This window comes from Pelodiscus sinensis, chromosome 14 (assembly GCF_049634645.1).
Source record: "Pelodiscus sinensis isolate JC-2024 chromosome 14, ASM4963464v1, whole genome shotgun sequence".
Classification (NCBI taxonomy): Eukaryota; Metazoa; Chordata; order Testudines; family Trionychidae; genus Pelodiscus; species Pelodiscus sinensis.
Genome location: NC_134724.1, coordinates 4,247,136 through 4,255,826, shown reverse-complemented (window position 1 = coordinate 4,255,826; position 8,691 = coordinate 4,247,136). Strand labels below are relative to the sequence as shown.

At 45.5% G+C, this 8,691-nt stretch overlaps 1 long non-coding RNA gene across 1 annotated transcript; it reads left to right on the top strand.

Annotated features, from left to right (window-relative positions):
• Nucleotides 1–576: 576 nt before the first annotated feature.
• LOC142818288 (uncharacterized) lies at nt 577–8,192 on the top strand. Its single transcript, XR_012895690.1, has 3 exons — nt 577–712; nt 1,772–1,868; nt 8,042–8,192. It is a non-coding gene; the product is annotated as an uncharacterized LOC142818288 (long non-coding RNA).
• Nucleotides 8,193–8,691: the final 499 nt, after the last annotated feature.

Sequence of the window (8,691 nt, the reverse complement as noted above, 5' to 3'; positions counted from 1 at the left end):
GGGAAAGCAGTGTGGAGCAGTCAAATGCTGCAGCTCCAGAACCCCATCTCCAGATCGTGCAAGGGAGTTGGCCATCACCATAAATACATTTGGTGTTTCTTCCTTAAAACATAAGACCCATGCATGGGATGGGTGTGATTATAGAACCCAGGAAGGGGAAGAGTGGAGAATGGGCATGAGATGGAGTGGAGGATAAGTGAGGGAGAAACTGAATGTGCTCGGAGCTCATTTACAGCAGTGGATGAAGGCTCATGAGGCACCTGATTCAAGATCAGGTAGGTACTACCTAGCCCAAAGAGCTGCCAGTCACCCTATTTTCTTCGTTAGTCTATATTACTTACAGCTGTCAAGTATACCATGTCCCTGTGGACTAAATTTGTCCCGCAGATACTCCTTCATCCATCTCCCGTTGTCTTCAGGAGGAAGACAAACGTATGAGAGATAGGCTTGTCCTTTCTAGGCTAAATTGTCAAACAAGAGTGTGCACGTTTGCATATGCATGGAAAAGAATTTGTAAAGGATACAGCCATACCTGCGTCATTTGTAAATTGCCACCATTTTCTGCACAGGTGGTTGCCCATGCAAAAAAGTGTGGAGGACCTGCTGCTGTTAAGCAAGGCTATGGGAAGCAGCTGGAGAGCTTGAAGGCAAAGCAGAATGGGGCCTGGCGCAGGAGGGAGTTTCAGTCTGTGTACATTAGGCGGAGGTACAGGTAAGAGGAAAAGAATGGATTTATTTCACACAAGCTCTTATCACAGCGTGAAGAACCCCAACACAGACAGGGGCACACCGTCGCATACACACTCTGCGCCTGTGCAATGCAGGCTGTCACTTCAATCTGAGGCTGCCAGGAGAAATTCACAAACACAAATCTCTTGCTGCCAGGTTTCTAGCAGAAATCCCAGGATAACCTTTATTGTGTGTTTCATTGCTTACCATGAAGAAACTATCTCTTGGTAAGTTATATGAACATCAGTTCATCTGATGGTGCAGAAGCAATATCCCACAAATCAGTCTCACGAGGCTGACAGAGGGGACAAAATGTTCTAAACTGAGCAAACAGAAGCCTTTCACAGTCTGTTGGGTGTGCCACTTAGCTGAACCATACCTGGACTGAATATTTGGAAAATGATGATATAAATACAAGGGATCATGGAAAAACACACCATGTGTGATTCTTTGAAAAGCCTCCGTTTGATATGCAGTAGAGAGGTACTGAGATCTGTGTTTGTCGTGAGATTTCTTAATGCTTAAGAGAGTTGTTTATTGGGCCAAAATAACAGGAGATCTATTCTTCAGTGCTCTTTTACTTCCTGGGTGATGGAGATACTTTGAGAAGGTTTTACCTGGGGTTCTTTCAGGCTCCTTTGTAGCTCCCTAAAAGAAAACCATTGACAACAGCAAATGCTGGGGTGTCCCACAAGGAAAAGTCGAGGCAGGACTCAGTTCTAACAAACAGAAAGTGGATTCTTTATTGAGGTTACTGGAAAGGACAGAGGACAAGATTTTAGTAAATAGGTTCCTCCAATTATGTTCCTACATTCACATTAAAGCACTTAAATAAGTGGCCTGAATTTCAAGTGCTGAAGATCCAGTAGCACTGATGCTAACCTGTGAAAAGACTCGTGTCAAGTCAGGGGAACTAGTGGGCTCTCAACACTGTTGAAAGTAAGGCTGGATTAGGTGTCCACACATGGACTTAGAACCCTTAATTTAGGAATTGCTTCATGAAAATCTTGGCTAGACTCTCAAGTTCTCCTTTGCTCTGCAGCTCCCAGGCTAACTAATTTGGAGCATGCTGCCTCATGACATCACACAGAAGTCCCCAAATCTTGGTTAGAAGAGACTACAAATGCAACCATCAATATGTAAGACACCTGTACTACTTGGTTATCTCTTCTGGCACCATTCTTCTTGTGGGATTGACAGACAGGCCTGGGTTCTTATGATCCTGTCTCTAACCTTGCCTTCATTCTCTTGTGCCAATGCACAATCACTTGGCAGTTCTTCTCCCTTCCAGGCAAAAGTACCTGCAGGTGCTACTTGGAAGGGAAAATGTCTAACTACTGTCTGTCTAATCCCGACCCAGCCAACTGATCTAGGGAGACACCCAGTTGATAACTCAGAGACAAACAGTGAATCAAACCAGGGAATTTAATCAGTAGCACAGAGAAATACTCTCTGAGTCGCCAGTGTCCAACTCTGTGACTTACTCCAGAAGGGAATAACATCCAAAGTGTACAACACTGGGGCCATCGCTGGGTGGGGAGGGTGATGTGGGTGCTTGAGCAGAGAGCAAGTTATCCCAATACTTTAGGATACAGTGGTTGCTAGGGAATTTCCAGCCAGTGGCCCTGACTGCTAGCACTTCCAAACTCCATGATGTCAAGGTCCATGCTAATGCTGGTCACGTGGAATTTTTCGCTGCCAACGATAACTTGCTTCTGCCTCTGAGGTGGGCAACTTACGGCCTGCGGGCTTCATGCGGCTCATCAGAGTTTCGTGTGTGATCCACAAGACATGGTGTTTACTGTTGCCCATTCACAGGGTTGTCTGATTCCACTGGCTTCCATTCACGTTGTTTTTTTCCGAGCGGTATTTCTAAAGCAAGGGCAAGTGAAGTGAGGAGCATACTCATTGCACACGACACTGACTGAGATAGCCGTGCACTCCCTCTGCATCCAATCAAAGCACATCTACGGTTCACTTGGCACACCCTGCACATTCTAGGTACGGAAGCGCAGTTAGCAAAACGATCCTATTCTGGGGACCGTCTTGATTACGACGATCTTGTGGCCCACTGAGATGAAGGGCCACTCATGCGGCCCACTCATTAGCCTAGCTTGCCCACTGCAGCCAGGCAGAGAGGGACACAAGGTAAAGGCACAGACGCTATAAAAATAATTCTAAACAATCCCTTATGTCATATTCTGTAAAACCAAACTGCAGGTTAACGCAGGCAGGAACTCCTGAGCGAGCAACAAGGAGGGTTTCTTGCCACATAGTCACTGCTTTAGCTAGAGTGTGAAGGGGCTAACCAGCCAGATGAGAGCTTCCCCAGCTGAAACCTATAAGCAGTGAGATACCGTGAACAGGAGCGGGAACAAACAGAGGACAATTGCTGCCAAGGCCCCACAGACCAGTTTTTAGGGATGACTCTGATGCAGGCATAGGGCTCCTAAGCTCTCCAACAAGCATGTTCTCCCTTCAGTTCTCTCTTGAAGCCCCCCTCCCCGCCCACTTTTCCCCATGTTCCTCTGTGAGCCGGCATACTGGTGGCCTTCCTGGTTGCTGCTCACACTTCTCCATGGCCTCTACTGCTCACACTTCCCCTAGGCCTCTACTGCTCAAACTTCTCCTAGGCCTCGACTGCTCCCTTCTCTCCCTCTTAGTCGCCTAGCAACCAGGATTCTGGGTCTGTCCGTGACCCTCTTTTCCTCAAGGTGCCTCTCCCTGGGCTATTAGCAGAGAGACCCAGGAACCAAGATTACAAGTACAATTAGGTTGAGTCCATGTCCTGCAGATCCAGAATGCACAGTCCTAGGGTATGTCTAGACTACGTGGCTCCGTCGACGGAGCCATGTAAACTAGTTTACCCGGCATAGTCAATAAAGCAGGGATTTAAATAATCCCCGCTTCATTAAAATAACATGGCCGCGGCGCTGTGCTGACGATCAGCTGATCCGGCACAGTGTGGCAGTCTAGACACGGCTCTGTCGGCTGGGGAAGCCTTTGCCGACTGATCCCTTATGCCTCATGAAACGAGGTTAACAGGATTGGTCGGCAAAGGCTTCCCCAGCCGACAGATCCACATCTAGACTGGCGCGGTGCCGGATCAGCTGATCGTCAGCACAGTGTGGCGGCCATGCTTATTTTAATGAAGCGGGGATTATTTAAATCCCTGCTTTATTGACTATGCCGGGTAAACTAGTTTACATGGCTCCGTCGACGGAGCCATGTAGTCTAGACATACCCCTAGTGTCTCTAGGAAGAGAAGAGTATAGCTGTTGTATTTGTTTTTAAACCAGCAAAGCTCTATCAGTGTAAAATGAAGCCACTTTTCCAATCTGCCTCACCTAAGATGAGTTCAGTAATCAGAACGGAGGCCATATTGTGGAAGAAAAGTGAATTCACAAATACACGTGGGCATGTCTTTGTTCCCACCTGGTGGAAAAGAACTCAGAAATTCAGCACCATGTGGATTTAAGGTCTGCTTTTCACACACACACTGTAACAAAAAACCCCTTCTGTACGTGCAACTCAATAGCCAGTTTGTCTAACTGCTGTGACATTTTTATCCATGGGCCAGGAGATGAAGGCTACAGGAGGTTGGTAATGAAAAGCATCGCTCTTCTGTCGGTGCCTCTGGACTTGCTGGAGGAATTTATGCGAGGGCAATCTTTCCAACAGATATTCAATAGAGGCAAGGAGAAAATTCCGAATTTATTTTTCCCCTCCTTTCATAGTAAACATCTGGAATGTACATGGGTCTTTTCATAAATTAGCATTAGTGTTGCCAGACCTGTGGGTTTCCTGCGGAACTGGGTGGCTTTTTTAATGGAGAGCAGCAGGATCATTTCAATATCGTGTTTGCTGGGGTACCAGTCATTTTTTTCTTTCTGTTCCCTTGCTCTGGCTACAACTCAAAGTGCTCGTTCAAGTCCAAGCTGCAAGAGGTAGTGCGAGGCTATAGTGTAGTGGTTGGTGTGAGCACCAGCTCCTTTTGTGCTATTATGTTTTGGCATGAGCTGGGAGTGGTATGGTACAGAGCCTGTTAGAGACTGTATTATGAGCCCCTATCTGTTTGCCAGAGCAGGAACACCGATATCTGGAAATCTCTTGCTCTCTTTTTGTGTTCCCAGCTCTCCTGGTTTTCTCCATGTTTCATTAAATTTGCGGTGAAATTTCTGGCTGCATCGAAATCAACAGTAGTTTTGCCACTGACTTAAATGGAACCAGGATTTTATATTTTTGGTAAAGCATCAGGTCTGGGTGTCACGTGATTACACCACAAACTCCCCTTTCATTTAAAATAAAAGAAAACGTCCAGTCCTCATGGTTTCAGAAACACACTTGACAATATGAATCTGAAAAGGCCCAGAAACTAGAAGGCCAATAAAATGATCCCTAAATATATAATTTTGTAAACCTTCTGATTTTTAAGCTAGTCTCAGGATTCCTTTTTTGCCAGTGACTCAATTTGCAAACTTGGGGTTGACAATGTTGCTCACTCTGGCTATGTCTACAATACAGAGTTTTTTCGGAAAAATGACCATTTTTCGGAAAATACTCGCGGAGCGTCCACACCTCAAGCACATTTTTGTGCAAAAACATCGAAAGAACAGAGCGGGTTTTCTGGCATAGGTAATCCTCAGTCTATGAGGAAGAATGCCTTTTTGTGTGTGGATGGGGAAGGTGTGTGTGGATGGGGAAGAGGGGTTTTTTGCACGGAAAGAGGGAAAAGCACAGGTGCCCTGGTGGCCATTCTGTGCATAGAAATCAGAGCTTACTTTCGAGAGCGTGTCCGTGCAGTCTGAACACTCTCTTTCACAAAAGTGCATTGCTTTTTCAATGCACTTTTGCAGTGTGGACGTGCTCTTGCACAAGAAATTTTTGCAGAAGATCTCTTCCGATAAAAGCTTTCTTGCGTATGAAGCCTGCAGTCTACACATAGCCTCAATCTTTTTGTTTCTCCCTGAACCAAGTACTTAAAAAATGGCTATAATTCAACACAGCTGAAATTACATAAACTGTAGAAATGCAAAGGACAAAAATTGCCCCAATTTTATAAAAGCGCATACTAAAGGCATGTGCACAAAAGACCCGGGGTGTGTGTGAGGGTGTGTGCAAATCTGCATGTGCCCCAAGTACTGACTGTGAGCATCTGGCATTTTACATGCACAACTCAGACACATGCAGGCCTTAATGACAAATTATTCTTCAAGTCTGAGACAGATGTGTCATTTTAGTGGAACTTGCCAGCGTTCTCCCACTCCTACCTGGTACACGGTACTCTCAGTTCTCACTGGAGACTATAATTTTCTTGAACTGGTTTTTGCCCCGGAGTCAGATCTGGGATCTATTTCTGGTTCTTCCTCTAAGGGTATGTCTAGACTATGATTAAAAGGTGGGCGGGCAGGGTGGGGGAGGGGTTTCAGATGCATTAGCCAGCGTATTGTAATTAACACCTTCCAAACCTCTGCTGTAGACAAGGAAAGTTGTACTTTGGCACACAGGAGTTGGTTGAGTAGAAGTCTAGGCTCCAAAATAACTATTATTTTCTTTCTAAAAATGACAGCTTACATGCGGCAGTTTCTGATGGAGCCGGGAGGGAACTGCTGATGCCAAACAAGGATGGCTTCAGATCCCTGGCTAGACTCCTGTCTCCCAGCTCTGTGCTTTAACCACAAGACCACTCTTTCTCCCCTTTGATATGGCCATTTCTTAGTTGACCAAAAGGCACTGACGAAAGCCACCAGACGGTATCCAAGCTAGAAAAAAAAATCATGTGCTTTGTATGGAGAACGTCGTTTCAGTTAAGTTCAGGGATCAGTAGACTAGACTCTGTTGTGTTAAACAGCTCCTGTGTGCCACCACAGAGACGGTTGTCATTCAGTGGTGCATAATCACTATATGTTCATTGTGATGAAAAGCTCTGTGCAATTGTATGTTCCTTCCCCCTCTAAATTCAGCCTTTGGCTTGGACTATCAAAAGCAATTAAAAAGTTTATTAATAGTCTGTCTGTGGAGTCTCAGTGACTCCGTAGAGGGGAAATATTCTGTGCAAAACAAAACAGGAAAAGAAAACAATATCCAAACCCTCCATTCAGAAGTTAGGCTCCAAACGCTGTATTGTTTTACCTTTCCCTGCGAAGCAGAGCTCTTAAGAGAGCGTAGCCATGGCGTAAAGTATGTGATGTGATCTGACATAGAAGCACTGCAGTGAGAGAAGTGTGAGGAGTATTCAGGACTCTCTTGAACATCAGTCTGCTCATAGCCAAGTCACTGATTTAGGAATCCGGCAGGAGAATCAAAGAAAGAAACTTTACACACAGCACGGTTTATTATTTGATGGAATCCAAATGTTGGTGCGTTGATGTGAATTTGACCCTCATTACTGTTACCAAAGGCATACGTGGTACAGGTGAAAGTCAGAGGGTCTACAAAAGAACTATACCACAATTAAGTCCCATTTAAACCCTAAGCTTTGTGTTGGCCTTCTGCATAGAGCAGGGGTGTGCAAATATCAGCCCACGAGCTGGATCTGGTCTGCCAGGGTTAAATATATGAATGGAGATGCCTGTTTCCTAGAGCTGGAAGGGACCTTGAAATGTCATGGAGTCCAGTCCCCTGCCCTCACAGCAGGACCAAGTACCATCCCTGACAGATTTTGCCCCAGATTCTTAAATGGCTTTTTCAAGCATTGAACTCACAATCCTGGGTTTAGCAGGCCAGTGCTCAAGCCACTGAGCTATCCCTTCCCCCAGTGGGCTGCCATACTGCTGTATTTACCTGCACGTCTGCAAGTAGGGGGCTCTCAGCTCCCTTTTGCCATGGATTGTGGTTCCTGGCCAATAGGAGCTGCAAACGCCAGTACGTGCAGAGATGCAGGTAAATATAGCAGGCAGCCCGCCAGGGGCTAACCTTGGTGAACTGCCACCATTGTATTGCCTATCCCTGGCATAAGGGATAATTCTCTTCATTCGTCTTCATCCATCATGAATTAAACTAGCCTTATCTTTTGGGGTTTGTTCTATTATGTGCAGCTCCCCCAGAGGCTCTCATAAACAAGGGGAGAAAATCCAACCAAAGCCCCTCCCAGTAACAATCAAGATACAGCAGAGCAAGGTGAGCAGAAGGACAGATGGCGGGGCAGCCAGATAGCAGTCCTCACAGGATCTGATCACATGACTATCAAAGTCATATGACACCAACGAGTTTCAGACTAGGCCCTTAGTAGCACTGAAGTAGTTTGACATCCTGGAAGTCCAGCATCTTCTGTTTGCTATTAAAATTGTGTTTCTTTATTTTTCCTTTGAAGTGTTCTGCCTATCTCGGCAAATAAAACCATCTCAGATGAAAAGAACCAGGGGAGAAAATGTTTGCTCTCATTGACAGCTGCATCATGAACTCCACAAACCAATGGAGATACAATTGCATCCTCCTCTCTTTTCTTTTTAAAGTTAATTGTAAGAATAAAGCACATAAGCCTTTTCTGTGTCCGTAGGTTATCCCTAGCTGTGCTTTTCATCAGGAAAAGCATCCGGCTCACTCGTTTTGCTCCTATCCTGCATAAGTCTAAAATAATCCCCCATGGTATAATCCACTGGGGTTTTGTCAGCTGATAGTAGAAAGAGTGTTTTTTTCATTGCTATTTGTCAATGTATGCCAGCTACATGCATTTCCAAAGCAGAATGGGTACCTCTGGGCTGAAGTATAAGGGAAGAGTTTTAATGAGACTTTCACTAGCACAGAAATGTCCTGCATGTTTTAGCAACAAAGCAAGACATCAGCTTGCAGCCATCTTTCAGTTCCAACAGTTCCACTCTGGGTTCCTTCAGCCTCACTTTGCACCCTCCTGATGATATCCTGAAGCACACGAGAAGGGTCTGTTTACCTGGACTTGGCCTATGTGTTGAGACATCCAGGTTTGGGCCTTTAACTTAGGCCAGGTCTACATTAGAGGAGAAA